Below are 16,133 nucleotides of genomic sequence, written 5' to 3'. Positions count from 1 at the left end.
ACCCCTTGTGGACAAATTTGGTTGGTGTATGTGCGATGCATTTTACTTGACGGTGGAGCCTGCTAGAATTTTGCATGGAATCCAGGAATTTTCAGATGGTGGCCTCACACCGAGGTTCTTAATAATTGATGAGGCTGGCAAAGCATCAGCAAAGATGGAGAAGATCCCACTAAAGACACCAGAAATCTTGTACGAGGAGGAACTCAAATGATTGCCAGGTTTCACAGGTTTGATGAATGTGAAAAATTCAGAAAGTATAAGGGTGGATCACTAACAGGACCTAATCGTCTTCCTTTTGATCCTAAAAAAACGAAAATGCTAATTTCCAAGGCTATTGAGCTTGAGTTTGCAGACAAATCCTGTGAAAAGGTAGCTCTCAGTGACGACCCTAAAGCTTTGAGGAGATCAGAGACTGCTTGTGGGAGAGGAAAGATAACCTTTTCATCTATTGCCCAAACCACTATTGAGATTGACTCACTCGCTCCATGAGGGTATTGATTTTTACTCCACCATTACACGTGACTGATCCGCAAAACTCAATCATGGATTTGTTCAGAAAATGTACGGAACGTAACGAGAAGACGCATGGTCTTTTGTTTCTGGATGTCATTCCTCTCTCCCTTGCTCTTGAAATGGCTGGCGGTATCATGACTGTAGCATCCCTACCATCAAGGAATATGTCTTCTTGATGACTTTAAATTTTTCGATATAATTTGGATTCGCTCGACTGGGTGTTCCTTGTAGGTATTATTTTTTTTAAATGGAAAAATACGTGCAGGTCATGTTCCTCGAGGGAAGGAGTATTCCTTGCTAATGGCCAACTGCCGGATTAGCCAAACTTTAATAAGTAGCTCAAGAGAGAGTGACGATCCTGATAGTGACTCTTCACAATCTGATGCCGCCGACTTCTTGGGTGGTTCGGGTTTTTTTTATGACTCCGAGACTCGATCTGTAGCATCTCGTGGATCCCCTAGGGGATCTACGCCATTAGAGAGTCCCTTGTTGGGTGATGATCTTGAATGGAACGAACCTTTAGACGGTGACGATAAAGAGGCTCTGTCTTGCCAAGATGTCGGGGGTTTGCGCGAAGTGCTGGGAATACCACCCGAATGTGACAATAAGGTTCCGAGACCTCGAGATGATTGTCATAACCCGCCGTCGGGATATTTCACCCTTTTTCTTGAATACTTTACTGGTGGACTTATGTTTCCTCCGCAACCTCTATTAGTTGAGTTGGTTAAAAGCCTCGGGATGAGCTTTAGTCAATTGACTCAAAATGTCGTTATAGTTTATTCAGCCTTTTGTCATAAGATGAAGGAAATTAACATGCCTTTGTCCGTAGAATTGTTCCACTCACTTTTCTCGGCGCGTAGAAGCAAACCTGATTCACACGTTTACTTCCCACCGCGGACCAAATGTAAATTTTTGTCCCGAATTCCGTCTCCTAGAAGTTCTTGGAAGTCTCACTTTTTCTATGTTAAGGACTGCAGGTGGGGTATACCCTTGGTCTGGAGTTCGGGGCTTTGAGTGATTGCGTTGAGAGGGACTCACCATCAACTTCAACTCCAATTTCGTGATTTAGGTCTTTTTGAAGAACTTTGTAATCATAGGAATTTAATTACTGCTTGTATTTTTTGTACTCTATGTTTGTAATTCGTTTTTGTTCTTTTTTAATTTCACATTATAATTTGTTGTTTATCTCTTATTTATATGACTTTTTCGGCGAGTGTTTATTTGCAGGTGATAGATTTGACTTGGCCACGATCCGGGCTCGCAAGACCACTTTGGGGAGGCAATCCCCGCTTGCTGGGAATGGTAGAGCACCCGCGGATCATGCTGCTCATGATTTTCGTGACACTATGCATGGGGGACTCCCACTGGCACGCTCTGAGCATGTCCGTGGTTCGGGCTCTAACTCGCAAAATAAAAGTAACTCTTTGCCATCATACAAATCTTTGGAGATTAGGCCCTTGAGTGGGGGAGGAGGGTGGAAAAGAAAATGGATGAGGAAGCACAAAAAATCCTAAGAGGACTCGTGCAGATGACCAAGGAACAGCTTCCAAGACTCCGCGTGTTAATCATATATATGTTGACGGGGTGAACCATAATGAGAAGGCTGACTCTTTCTGGGATTTGGATGATCCGGATATAGGATGGAAGAAAGGACGAAGCATTATGGGAGACTATGACATGGTCCGTCTGGTTTCGCAGTCTACGGATTCATTTGCTCATTCCCTTGCATGGAATTCATGTCAGGAATTGCGCTTATTATGTTATCATCTTGTAGGTTTTGTCTGCTTTTTTATCGTTTGGTCTTATCTTCGAAGAGTTTGTCGCTAGCCAGTGCTGTGCGAGTTTGGGAGGAAAAATTGCGCAATTATCAAGATAAGCTGCGAGAAGAGGCTGCTCGGCTGAAAGAAGAGAAGCTTCATCTTACTCAAGAGAAAGAAAAGACCAACGTGGAGCTGATGCAAGTGCATGGAAAGCTTATGGACAAAATAAAAGAATTTACGATCCTTGAATAGAATATGGAAAGCTTGTGGACAAGATAAAAGAATTTACGATCCTTGAAGAGAAGTATTCTACTGAGGTGAAGACTGGTGGTCAGTTTCTTTACTCTGAGGCGGGCAATAATCTTTTGAAAAGTATTGAGGAGAAAGGCATTCTGAGTTTCAAAGCATCCTCTGCATTTTGAGAGGAGGTACTAGGTCGCACAATGATCATACATGATGAGGTAGTTCTAGACTGTCGAAACCAACTGAGGAAAAAACTTGTGCTTGAAGAGATAGTGATGATGATTGAGCCCAGTGTCTCGGAGGTGGGTGGAGGCTCCATGGTCGATCTCCCTTCAGACAATGCTGAGATGATTGAAGCTTTGGATCTTGTCCCTACTGAGGGGGAAGCATAGCATTAAGTTGCATTTATTATTACTCCTTAGATTTGTTTATTTTCATTTGTTACTTATCGCAATGTCGTTTATTGTGTTTTCGTACGGATTGGATAGTCGTTTCATTTGAGCACTGAGGTTGCTCAATTTTCATATTTGATGACTTCATTTATAAATTTGCTTCATACAGTGCGATGTGCGATAGCTTTGTTTGTGATGACGTAATGCTCAATTTCATGTGTACTTGGGAGGGAATCAATCTCCCAAGATTTTGTCTCAAGGAGAGGTCCTAAACCCCTATCAAGGGTGGTGAGGTATCCCGAGACTTGTTTCATCGTTTACCTTTTCCAGAGCCGTCATGTCGGCAGTCCCACGAGGTTGGCCAAACCTATTTTTTTTTTTTGGGAACCTTTGACGACTACATGGGTAGGTGGAGATATAAGCATACGTATTTGAAGTATTTCACATGAAAAAAGTCCTTGCTAACAATGGAGAATAACTGCAATCTTATTGAATATTGTAATGGTGGAGATACATGGATAAAATGATGACACAAGAAACAACAAAACGTAACCTATTATTTTCTTTTTCACCTACGTCCCTTCATGCATAAAAATTCTTCAGATTTGCCACATTCCATGGCCGAGGTAGTATTTTCCCATTTTGGTGTTGGAGGCGATAAGTTCCCATCTTGATTATCTCTACTACTTTATAAGGGCCTTCCAACTTTGGGTCAAGTTTTTGGATGGAGCGCAAGACGTCATCTTTTCTCATCACAAGGTCTCCAACTTGGAAGGATCTTTGTGGGGACCCGGGCTTTAACTCGATTATCTTTGGGATTAATTGGATCTTTGTTAGAAAATGTGGGTCAAAATTTTGCTTTTAACATACGACACATACATAAGATTTATTGCATTTCGTGAAAAGCAAATACATGTCTTGTTTCGTTCATACAATCAAACTAGTGTTTAAAAGTATTAATACATGTCTAATACAACAACTAGTTTTTTCTGCTACGCCCGTGATCACCACGCTATCACCTCTCAATCATCCTCGTCTCGACCATGATCCTGCCCCACCTGTTGTTATGCACACATACAGACACAACAACAGCCGGATACTCCGATGAGAACAAATCCTAGTATAAAACATGGTACACATGCATATACACCATATAAATCATGAAGCATGCTATCAGGAATAGAATCAATGGCAATAGGTTCCATAATCTATGAAACCAAATCAATATCAGCATGCAAATGAAATCGAAATCATATCTTGACTCGGCTCGACTCTAACTCTAGGGATCCCGGTGTGAATAACACGTCACAGTCTGCCACCTACCCTTCCAATCGGGGTGACGGTACGTCTTATTCCTAGACTTCGGTCATGTCTATATCGAATATCTACAATCGGAGTCAATTCTGCTCCTATGCGTCGATATCACCGAACGTCTAGCTTGGAAAGTCTGCCAATGTCTTTCCTATCATAAATGCTTGAATATAAATTTATAAACAAAGCATCAACATATAAAAAGATAACAATCTAGTATGTGATTTTGGGAAACTCAAATCAGATCTAATTCGAGTTATATCTCCCCGAATCAACATGAATTATACCTTTCTTGTCGTGAAAAAAATTGAAGTCTCGAAGCCGGAATATCAACTCTGTCAATCTTAATATGAAATGGCAATGTATAGATGTATTCTATCAAAATACAACTCAAAGCAAGCCTTGTACAAATCATTAATCAATCTCGATACAATTCAACGGCATAACGGCGTAGTTTCTGATACTAATCAACTCAAATATCAATACTCAATAGAAATACTCATAATTCTTATCAACATCAATTCATAAGACTGAATTCTGCACCATCTCAACTCAATATATGCTGGAAAACTCATATTAATCACATATGGTATCACTTTCTCGATTCGTTTACATTTCTACGATGTCAATAATCTCGAGAACCAATAATTACAAGCATATCAGAATTTCCCCAACATGTAAACTCCCAAACATGCTGAAACTAAAAGATACTTACATCCTTTGATAGCCCTTAATGAGAGGAGTAAGAATCTATGCTTGGATTGAAGTTTGGATGATTAGATGTTACTCAAATTCAATTATAGGATGGAAGGAACCTTGAAGATTTCTATGGAGTTCTCTCAATTCTTGCCTGCTGAATTCGTGAGGAAATGAAGACACATACACCATATATGCATGGCAAGGGAAAATGGCTTATTCTTTGTTCAACACGTCTCGCGCATATGCGCGACCTCAACCGGCGCATATGCGCGAGACCTACTGTCTCGACACTTAACATTTTAATCTACTGGCGCATATGCGCCCCTTCTCGGCGCATATGCGCCCACTACTCTGGACAACTCGCGCATATGCGCGTCTTGCGCGAGACCTTCGTCTCGGCACATTTTGGAATCACACAGCTCGCGCATATGCGCGCCCACCAGCCGCGCATATGCGCGAGACCTTCTGTCTTCGCACATAATTACACTCAATAACTCCAATCCAAGTTCGACGTGCTCTATCTATAATCATATTAATGAATCCATAAATAGTCTCAGATTAACAGGATAAAATCTCGGGCATTACAATCTTGGATTTACTCGGTCATTGTAAACCTTAGCCATGCGTGCCCTACACCTTTCAGCCCGGACGGATGCTTCCTCTCGCAGTTCGTCGATTAAATCCAAGGAGGCTCGAAGGGCCTGGTCGTTCTCAATCTGCTTGTACTGTTTCACCCTCAATGAAATTTCTTCTATCTCAGCGGGGGCTATAGCTTCAACACCATAAGCTAGATTGAAAGGCGATTTCCCTGTCGACGTGTGCGGTGTAGTTCAAAATGCCCACAATGCACTCGATAATTCTTCCACCTAGTTTCCTTTAGCATTGCCGAGACGGGTCTTCAGATGCTGCAAGATAGTTCGGTTAGTCACCTCTGTTTGCCCATTGGCTTGTGGGTTGCCGACCGACGTAAATAGTTGTTTGATAGAAAGACTCTGACACCACTCCTTTAGTTTTGCTCCAGAGAATTGGGTGCCATTGTCCGAGATCAGTGCTCGGGGAATCCCAAACCTGCACACTACGTTTTTCCACAAGAAACCTTTGACATCTTTCTCCGAAATTTTTGCCAATGGCTCTGCCTCGACCCACTTCGTGAAATAATCTACAGCAACTATGAGAAATTTTCTCTGTCCCGTAGCTAGGGGAAAGGTCCCACCAGGTCTATTCCCCACTGGGCAAAAGGTAGGGGGCTCCCAAGTGGTTGTAACAACGTCGTGGGTTGGTGATAGAAATTAGAGTGCTCTTGGAAAGATCGACACCGTCTAACCAATTCCATAGCATCTTTCCTCATGGTTGACCAAAAGTAACTTTGTCGTAAGGTTTTAGCAGCCAATGCTTTCCCGCCCAAGTGGTTTCCACAGATTCCTTCGTGGATCTCGTGGAGAACGTAGTCTTCTCCTTCTACGCAAAAGATGTTGTAGCCGGCCTTCTCTGCCTCCTTCTTACTGATTGTTTGGAAAGTTATCGTTTTGTTGTCTATGTTAGTCCAGGAACTGGCTATTTTGTCCAGACGGTCTGCCACTTCATTTTTCACCCTGGGCACTTGTTTTATCTCGTAGCTCTCCAGTAGAGCGAGTAATTCGTTAACTCGGGTCACAAATTGGTTCATTTTTTCATCTTTGGCTTCGTAAGTTCCATTGAGTTGGATAACGACTAGTTGGGAATCACTGTGCACCACCAGACTTCTTGCTCTTGCCGACAGAGCCAACTTAATTCTTGCTACGAGTGCTTCATATTCGGCCTCATTATTTGACGCGGGGAATTGAAATTTAATGGAATACATCAATTTATCACCTTGAGGGCTTTCTAGCAATACCCCAGCTCCGCTTCCGTGCGAAGTAGATGATCCATCGACGTGGACCACTTAAGTCGGGACAGAGCCTTCTGCCTCATCAGTGGACATTTCAACAAGAAAATCTGCGAGAACTTGTGCTTTAATAGCTGGGCGAGGTTTAAACTCAAGCCCGAATTCGCTCAGCTAAATAGCCCACTTAAACATTTGGCCCGACGCCTCTAGACTAGATAGCACTTGCTTTAGAGGGTGATTGGTGAGTGCCACCACTTGGTGACATAGCAAATATGGGCGTAATTTTCTTGATGCAATTACTAAGGCAAGCGCTAATTTCTCAATGTTGGCATATCGGAGCTCGGCTCCATGTAAGGTCCGACTGATGTAATACACAGGTTTATGCTCTCTTTCTTCATTCAGCACGAGCACAGCGCTAACCGCTTCAGGTGAGACCGCCAAATAAAGCATCAGTGTGTCCCCAAATCGAGGTTTTGCTAGGAGTGGCGGTGTGGTCAAATACTTCTTTAAGTCTTCGAATGCTTGCTGACATTTTTCCGTCCACTTGAATCCCTTTCCTTGCCTTAGAACTTTGAAGAAAGGCAAGCCTTTGTCTGCAGATCTAGAGATGAAACGATTCAAAGCAGTCATCCTTTCAGTTAATTCTTGTACTCCTTTCACACTCCGCGGGGGAGTCATGCTCAAGATTGCCTTTATCTTTTCAGGGTTTGCCTATATTCCTCTTTGTGAAACCATAAATCCAAGGAACTTGCCACCTCGTACACCAAAAGAAAATTTTTCTGGATTTAGCTTCATGCGATATTTTCGTAATATTTCAAAGCATTCTTCCAGGTCCTCCACATGCTTGATCGCTGACACTTTTTACAAGCATGTCATCTATGTACACCTCCATGTTCTTCCCAATCAAGTTCTCAAACATCTTGTTCACCAATAATTGATATGTTGTTCCCGCGTTCTTGAGTCCGAATGGCATTACCTCATAGCAATAGATCCCTCGATCAGTGATGAAACTAGCCTTTTCTTGATCCTCTGGGGCTAGTCCTATCTTATTATACCCTTGGTGGAAATCTAGGAAACTGAGCAATTCGCAACCCGCGGTCGAGTCGACCAACAAATCGATCCGAGGCAACGGGAAAAAATCTTTAGGGCATACCTTGTTTAAATCAGTGAAATCTATGCAAAGACGCCATTTCCCTCCAGTCTTTAGAACCAACACAACATTTGCTAACCATTCTGGGTACGAAATCGGCCTGATGTATTTGGCTTTTATGAGCTTTCCCACCTCATCAACTATATGTTTGTTTTTATCTGGGCCAAAAGATCTTTTTTTTTTGCTTAATCGGTTTCATTTGTGGATCCACATTAAGATGATGAAGTGCATATTTCGGAGGTATCCCTGGTAATGGCTCGTCATCCCAGGCAAATGTATCGATGTTGTGCTGTAGAAAAGTTGTCAAAGTGTTCTCCACTTCTGTCAGCAGATCTGACCCAATTCTAAGGGTTTTTTTGGATCACCAGGCACTACTTCGACACGTTTGAGAGTTTCTGTTGCGGTCATCCTTTCTCTATCACTTGATTCTCCATCCATGAGATGTATTCCCTTTTCATTTGAAACTTGTTCAAGTTTTTGTTTCTTTCCCTTCAAGGAATCTATGTCGGGTCCCTGTCTTCTTCGAGTCTCCACTGAATTTAACAAAATGGACGCATGACATTATCTTGCTAGTCTACTATCTCCGACCGCCTCTCCTGTCCCTTCTAGAGTCGAGAATTTCAGCTTAATGTGGTATGTGGATGCAATGGCGCGAAACAGATTGAGGCTTGGACGGCCAAGGATCACATTGTAAGCTGAGAGGGCTTTCACCACTAAGAACTTCACCATTTTTGTGCTTCGCCGCAGGTAAGATCCCAAGGATATGGGTAGAGTGATTTCACCTACTGCTTCAACTACTTCTTTGGAAAAACCGACGAGAGGAGTATTCACTCGCATTAATTGTACATTACTCAGACCAAACTTTTGGAATGCCTCGTGAAAAATGATATCTACAGAGCTTCCTGAGCCCACCAATATTTTCTTTACCCAAAAGTTTGAAATCGTGGCGGAAATTACTAAGGCGTCATTGTGTTCCCCTGGAGAGGCTTCCAAGTCCTCTTCTCCAAAAAACACTTCTTCATCTTTCGTCGATATCTCATTAATCGACTGAGTTACGGTTAAACATGAAAAACTTTGATCACTTCTGGCTGCAAGCGCGAATTTTTTCCTTGCATTGTTTTAATCACCACAGACGGGCCCCCTCGGTTATAACAGAGATTATGCCTCTAGTGGGCATGTTCTCTTCTCTCTGCTCGGGTTTTTTGCCCTTCTCGACCCGTTCTCTCTGTTGCTCACTTGGGCGGTTGTCATCAGGACTCTTGTTGCCTCTCTGCTGACTGCGGAATCTATCCACATAGTCACCTAAATATCCCCGTTTGATCAACTTCTCTATCTCAACCCGAAGGCTGAAACAATCCTCAGTGGAATGACCATTATCTTTGTGGAACCGGCAGTATTTGTCAGATCTCTGACGCTTAGGATTTTCTTTCATCGGGCGCGGGGGTTGTAGTAAACCTTGCTGCTCTGCTACTGCCAGTATGTCTGACAAGCGTGCCTTTAAAGGAGTGTACTGGAGTCTCGGACTTTGGGCCGTTCGTTTTTCCTCCCTCTTTGTCCCTTCCGGTCTCTCTTCTTTCCTTTTTTTTCCCTAAGTACCATGGTTTGATGGCCTCTTCAATGCGTATATGTTTTTCGGCTCTTTCTAACGATTCTTCCAGAGTGTTTGCGGGCTTTCCAGCTATAGATTCCTTGAATTTTCGATGGCGGAGGTTCTGCTGCATTATTTCGGCTAACAGCTCATGGTTAACATGAGGAACTTCATGCACAGCTTGCGTGAACCGTTGTACATATTCTCTCAGGCATTCTCCTTCCTTCTGAATTATAGTAAATAAATAAGCCGCTGTTTTTGGGTATTTCTTGTTGATAGAGAACTGATGAAGAAAACGCTGAGTTACTTGCTCCAAGCTATCTATGGTTCCTGGGTATTTCTTCTGAATTGTAGTTTGGAAGATTTTGCAGTATGCGGCCTCACTAATATCATATAAATCTGCCTTTGCATAGAATTTTTTGAGATGATCTTGTGGGTCGCCCATTCCCTCGTACTCTGGCAAGTTGGGTATTTTCACTCCCACTGGTACCGACTCGGCTAAGATGGCAGTGGTAAAAGGGCTGTGCCGAGCAGGTAAAACGGCCAAACGGCTGTCTTGTTCATTCAAAGTGTGAGACCCTCGTGTGTAAGTGTGGAGCGAGATACTTTCTCTCCGTGGAGGAGGGCGATGTGTACGGCCATCTGATTCATCTTCCTTGCACATTTCACAATTGCGCCTTGTCGTCTTGCTGTGGTCATGGGAAGTCGAACGGTCTTTGGGAGTTGTTTCACCAGTATCAGTACGTGGATGATGTGCTAGTATCTGGGTCGCTGCTGCAGCTGCTGCGCGAGTCGCTGTCTGTAATGACCTGAATTCTTATTTTTGGATGAAGTATTAATTAAGAGATAATTAAAAAGTTGTTAATTAAGTATTATTAACGAATTGATAATTTGGGATTAATATATTGGATTCAACGAATTTTAAATGGATAACCCGATCCACTTCCGGTTACGTTATCTCGAGAAATCCAACCAGACGAATGAGATTCTGACACGTGGCAGATAAGATTGATTCGGATTTCTGAAATAGCCCGGATGCAGCCTATAAATGGAAGCCGAATTCTTTTGTTTCTTACACCGCATCTTTCAGAGAGAGAGTTCTAGTCTTTTACCTTAGGTTTTCTAGCCAGTTTCTAGGGCACTTTGGTGTCGGGAAGTTTCGGAGCTAGTGTCGACTCGAAGGGGGGTCGGTGAACTGAGATCGAGACATCATCAGCGGGCTGACGACGGACGCAGGTATAATCCTAAAGCCTTTAGGAAGAACTTTATAGCATGTTTGGTAATTCAGAATCTGGTTTGATAGTGATTTCATATTGTTGGTATTGTTTAGGTTAAGAGCTTTCTGTCAGATTGTTTTAGTGAGGTACGTGATGTGCTGACTGAGATATCCAAGCGTAGTATACACACTTATACACTGCATATTTTTGTGTTGCATTATACATGTTTTACTGCTTTGGCATATTATGCATGACATATCATGTTGAGCCTGATATCTTTTGAGATATACCTCGTTTGTTGGGGCCGCTCAGCCCTATTATGTATTGTGGACGATGGGGCATCGAGAGCTACAGTGTCCAACAGGACCCACGAGCTCTGATGACCTGGACATTGTAGGTCCACGTCTTGATGATGAGTGTGGGAGCCAAAACATGCCTAGGGCAGATAAGAGACTACACACTCAGGCGCCTCTAGACTGAGCATGAGATGCTGGACTTGATCCTTGATATCCGAGCATATTGCATTGTGCATGCATCATATCAGTTTGTATACTCGTACATTCTCGTATTGGACGATTGTCGCTCACGTCCTTGTTTTCATCTTGGGCACCCCATTCCACGGGGCAGGTCTTAGGTTGGACAGTGCGGACGACCAGGACAGTGGCTAGAGCAGTTGGCTTTTCGGTGGTGATCCAGTGGAGGTTTTATGTGTGGTTTATCGTTTTATTGTTTAGAATTATGTTTTGATATGGTTGTATTAATGTTTAAGACTGCTGTTATTTGTTCTGTTTTCATTTGTGTTGTAAGATGATTAAGTTATTTTGTTTCCGCTGTTTAATTGTTGTTATTAATTTTTAATGTTGCATGCTTATTAGTCTGTTTAGTAGTGGCTCGGGTAAGGGCGCTACACTGTCTCTTCCATCATGTCTTTCAGCGCTTCTTGGGTGATGAGCATCTCTGACTACGAAGGAATAATAGGCGGGTGTCCCTCACCCCTAACGTTGCGAGAGGTGTGCGAATGAGTGTGCATCCTCGAGTGACGAAGTGACTATGTGTTCCCACAGACGGCGCCAAGCTGATGCAGCTAAAATAAATGGGTCGCGTAGACTGCGGACGCGAGATCTGACTGGTTAGTAAACTGGTCCACTTGGCCCGTAAATGAGCTCACCAGGCTGGCAAACGGATCCACGTAGACAATATACAGTTAATTTGCAGGGCGTCACTGCATCACGAACACTAGTTAAGTGGGCGTCAGGAGGGTTCCCGACATAGACACTCCGACGATCAAGTCAGTAAGCAGTTCCAAGAACACTCAGAGAACTAAAGAACTTTTATAAAAATGAGAGCATACCTTGATTTGTCCGGAAACTCCTCTATTTATAGATTTTTAAGAGCGTCTAATGGGCTTGGGCTTCTGCAAGCATAATCAATATTTTGGACCTCAATAATGCTAAACCAAATTGATTTTATTAACCCAACAAATAATTAGTCTTATACCCATAAACCACAATTAACTACGTATAAAAAGTCATTAAAACAAAACCAAAGAAAGAAATCACCGCATGAAAGCCACATAAATGGTTGATTCGGATGTGGAAATGGGACACATATAAAATGCAATACGCATATAATGTTAGATTAATTGCTAACAATAATAGCGTAGAAATGAACTTGTAGAGATAAAGCAATAACCAAAACAAGTGTGATGTTTACAGTATGACTATCGTGTAAAAGAAAGCAAAACCAAACCGAGGCCTGTAGCATGTACAGTTTGTTTAAAACAGATTCGTCTCCTCCTGTATGTGCTTTGAGGATCGTCTTGGACGTCTGTTTTTCAGGATACAACGGAACAACCAGCAGTGACTTAGCACGATACACTACTACGACGAACTGAAAACGTGCATTTACTTTATCACCGAGATTTAACGGAGCTCAAATGAAAAACTAACAATATGAAATGCAAGAGAATGCTTGAAAGAGAAAAGATTTTCATGTAATTGAAATGAGAAAATGAACCCCACTATTTATAAGCCCCAAAATGCACAACAAGAGTCATGCAAGATTAATTAACTTAATTAATCTTCTAATTAACTCAAGAATATGAAGAGTCAAAACTCTTCAATTAACTCAAGAATGTGGAGAGTCAAAAGACACTCCCACATTCATGAGAGATAATATTTATTCAATCTTTAAATTTACTTTAAATTTCCAACAATCTCTCACATGAATGAAAATTGATACAAATCTTGTTGACAAAGTTCTACAGTTGAATCCTACATATGATAGGTAGGTGTTACCCTTTGAACCTTGCCTTATGAAATTTATTTGCTTTACTAGCTGACCAGTAGACATGTTGTCCTTGAACTGTTCTGCCGTTTATGTAAATTAAAATATACTTCACACAAGACTCTTCCTGATATTATTCAGTTCTCATGATCGTGTTCGTTTTGACCATGAACACACGCCTGGTTCTGCGATAGGGTCTAGAATTGAGCCCTGCAATTCTTTCGAAGCGGCCCACTTCTCTCTCACATAGGTGATTATATATTGTTTCTCATCAAAATCATTAAAAGCCGTAATCTTATCCTCAACATTCACTGTTTTATAACAAGAATGGACTAGGGATAACCCCCACAGTAATTCTCCAAATTAGTGCGATTAGGTTGTCCCATTGAACCTAGTTCTTGGGATCTCCAGTCAGCGTAGGTTGGGTTTTCCTTCGCACCAATTTATTCTATAGGCTTGAGCCCCATTTCCTTTGACGATTTCGCAACTAAATCTCTGTTTAACCTCTTGGTCAGCACACTTGTCAAGAGCTATAAACTCAGATTCCATCGTGGATCTGGCTATTACAGTTTGTTTAGAAGATTTCCACGCAATTGCTGTACCTCCTAAAGTGTATACAAATCCATATGTAGATTTTGAGTCTTTCATATCAGATATCCAATATGCATCGCTGTATCCATCAATAACAACAGGATATCTGGTATAGTGCAGCCCATGATCACGAGTGTACCTTAAGTATCTTAGCAATATGATAATTGCTTTCCAGTGTTCAACTCCTGGATTACTCATGAATCTACTCAATTTTCTCACTGCATAAGCTATGTTTGGTCTTGTACAACTCATTAAGTACATCATACTTCCAATGACTCGAGAGTATTCTAATTGAGACATACTCTCACCTTGATTCTTTGATAGATGTTGACTGGTATCTAGGGTTCTAGCCAATGCAGAGTCATCATTATTGAATTTATCAAGTATTTTGTCAACATAATATGACTGACTTAGGACTAGCCCTTCTGATGTTCTATGGATTTTAATTCCTAGGATTACATCGACTAAGCCCAAATCTTTCATGTCAAATCTTGAGTTCAATAACTTCTTGGTGGATTTGATCATCTTATCATTACTACCAATGATAAGTATGTCATCTCCTTAAAGACATAAAATGACATATCCATTTTTAGTGGTTTTCATGTATACACATTTGTCACATGCACTGAATTTAAATCCACTTTCTATCATGGCTTTATCAAATTTTTCGTGCCATTGCTTTGGTGCTTGTTTTAAGCCATATAGAGACCTCACCAGTTTAAAAACCTTGTTTTCTTGCACAGTCGCAGAAAATCCCTCAGGTTGTTCCATGTAAATTTCATCTTCTAAATCTCCATTTAGAAAATCTGTCTTTACGTCCATTTGGTGTACTTCAAGATTCCGCAAGGCGGCACTCGCAAGTATCACACGAATAAAAGTTATTCTCGATACAGGAGAATATGTGTCAAAGTAATCAAGCCCTTCACGTTGATGGTAACCTTTAATTACCAATCTGGCTTTATACTTATCTATGGTTCCATCTGATTTCATTTTCCTTTTGAAAACCCATTTACAACCTAGTGGTTTGCTTCCCAGATGAAGATTTACTAACTCCCACATATGGTTTTGTAAAATAGATTCCATTTCAGAATTGATAGCCTCTTTCCATAGAGGTCCCTCAGATGATTTCATTGCTTCCTTGAAGCTTTGAGGTTCACTTTACATCATGAAAGTGATGAAATCCGAACCAAAGTATTTCTCAGTCCTAGCTCTCTTGCTACGTCTAGGTTCAATGTCTTGATCAAGCTCTTGTTCTTCATCAATTGTCTCATATAATCTGTTGGATGAACCTGACTCTTCCTTAGATTTGTATGGAAACATGTGTTCGAAGAACGAAGCATTTGTTGATTTCATTATCGTATTCTTGTGAATATCAGGTATTTGAGATTCATGTACAAGAAAACGATATGCGCTACTGTTTTGATCATATCCAATGAAAATTCAATCAACAGTTTTTGGTCCTATCTTTACTTTCTTTGGAGTGGGTACTGCTACCTTCGCAAGACACTCCCACACTCGCAAGTATTTGTAGGAAGGACTTCTACCTTTCCATAACTCGTATGGACTTTTGTCTTGATTTTTCCGGGGCACCTTATTTAAAAGGTAATTTGCTGTTAGAACAACTTCCCCCTACATGTTCTGTGGTAAACCAGAACTTAATAACAACGCATTCATCATTTCTTTTAAGGTACGATTCTTTCTCTCTGCAATTCCATTTTGCTGAGAAGAATAAGGTGCAGTTCTTTCATGTTTGATACCGTGTTGAACACAAAACTCAGCAAATGTTGATTCATATTCACCTCCACGATCACTTCTTAGCACCTTAATTTTCTTGCTAAGTTGGTTTTCAACTTCACTCTTATATTGGACAAATTTGTCAATAGCTTCATCCTTACTTTTGAGAAGATACACATAACAAAATTTTGTGCTATCGTCAACAAAAAGAATGAAGTATTTATTTCCACCACGAGTTTGTACACCTTTTAAATCACATATATCACTGTGAATTATATCAAGTGGCTCACTATTTCTTTCAATTGTTCAAAAAGATGATCTCGTTAGTTTCGCCTCAACACAAGTTTCACATTTGTGTTGTTTATCAATTTGGAACGCAGGAATGCTTTTCATGTTAATTGATAAATATAAAAATTGTACATTAATTAAATGTTTTATAATATAAATTTATAGTTTTTGTTTTATTAAATGTTTAAATATTATATGTTTTATAATAAATTGTATAAAAAATAAGTTGTATAATTATAAGTTTTTACTATTTTTACAGGTTTGATAAAACAAGAATAAACTTGGCGTTGCAAATGGGATTAAGATGATTCTTGGACCTGTAGAAAGTTGATGATAATATCTACAATATTGGTGACAAGCATGAGATAAAAATCTTCTCACAATTGGGATCAAATTAAGCAACAAACAAAGTTACCAAAGGAGTGGCAGTTTTACCATGCTCTAGTATTTTGACCATATCTCTCAAACTACTTGGTCAAATGGTTAAAATAAAATAC

The 16,133-nt window shown here is 40.9% G+C and overlaps 1 long non-coding RNA gene across 1 annotated transcript; it reads left to right on the top strand.

The window, feature by feature from the left end:
• The first annotated feature begins 10,412 nt into the window (after window positions 1-10,412).
• LOC140990431 (uncharacterized) lies at window positions 10,413-11,644 on the top strand. Its single transcript, XR_012177651.1, has 3 exons — window positions 10,413-10,756; window positions 10,851-10,883; window positions 11,365-11,644. It is a non-coding gene; the product is annotated as an uncharacterized lncRNA (long non-coding RNA).
• Window positions 11,645-16,133: the final 4,489 nt, after the last annotated feature.

This window comes from Primulina huaijiensis, chromosome 1, assembly GCF_012295235.1.
Source record: "Primulina huaijiensis isolate GDHJ02 chromosome 1, ASM1229523v2, whole genome shotgun sequence".
Taxonomy (NCBI): Eukaryota; Viridiplantae; Streptophyta; class Magnoliopsida; order Lamiales; family Gesneriaceae; genus Primulina; species Primulina huaijiensis.
The sequence above is the reverse complement of the archived record's forward strand: the minus strand, read 5'-3'. Positions and strand labels throughout refer to the sequence as shown.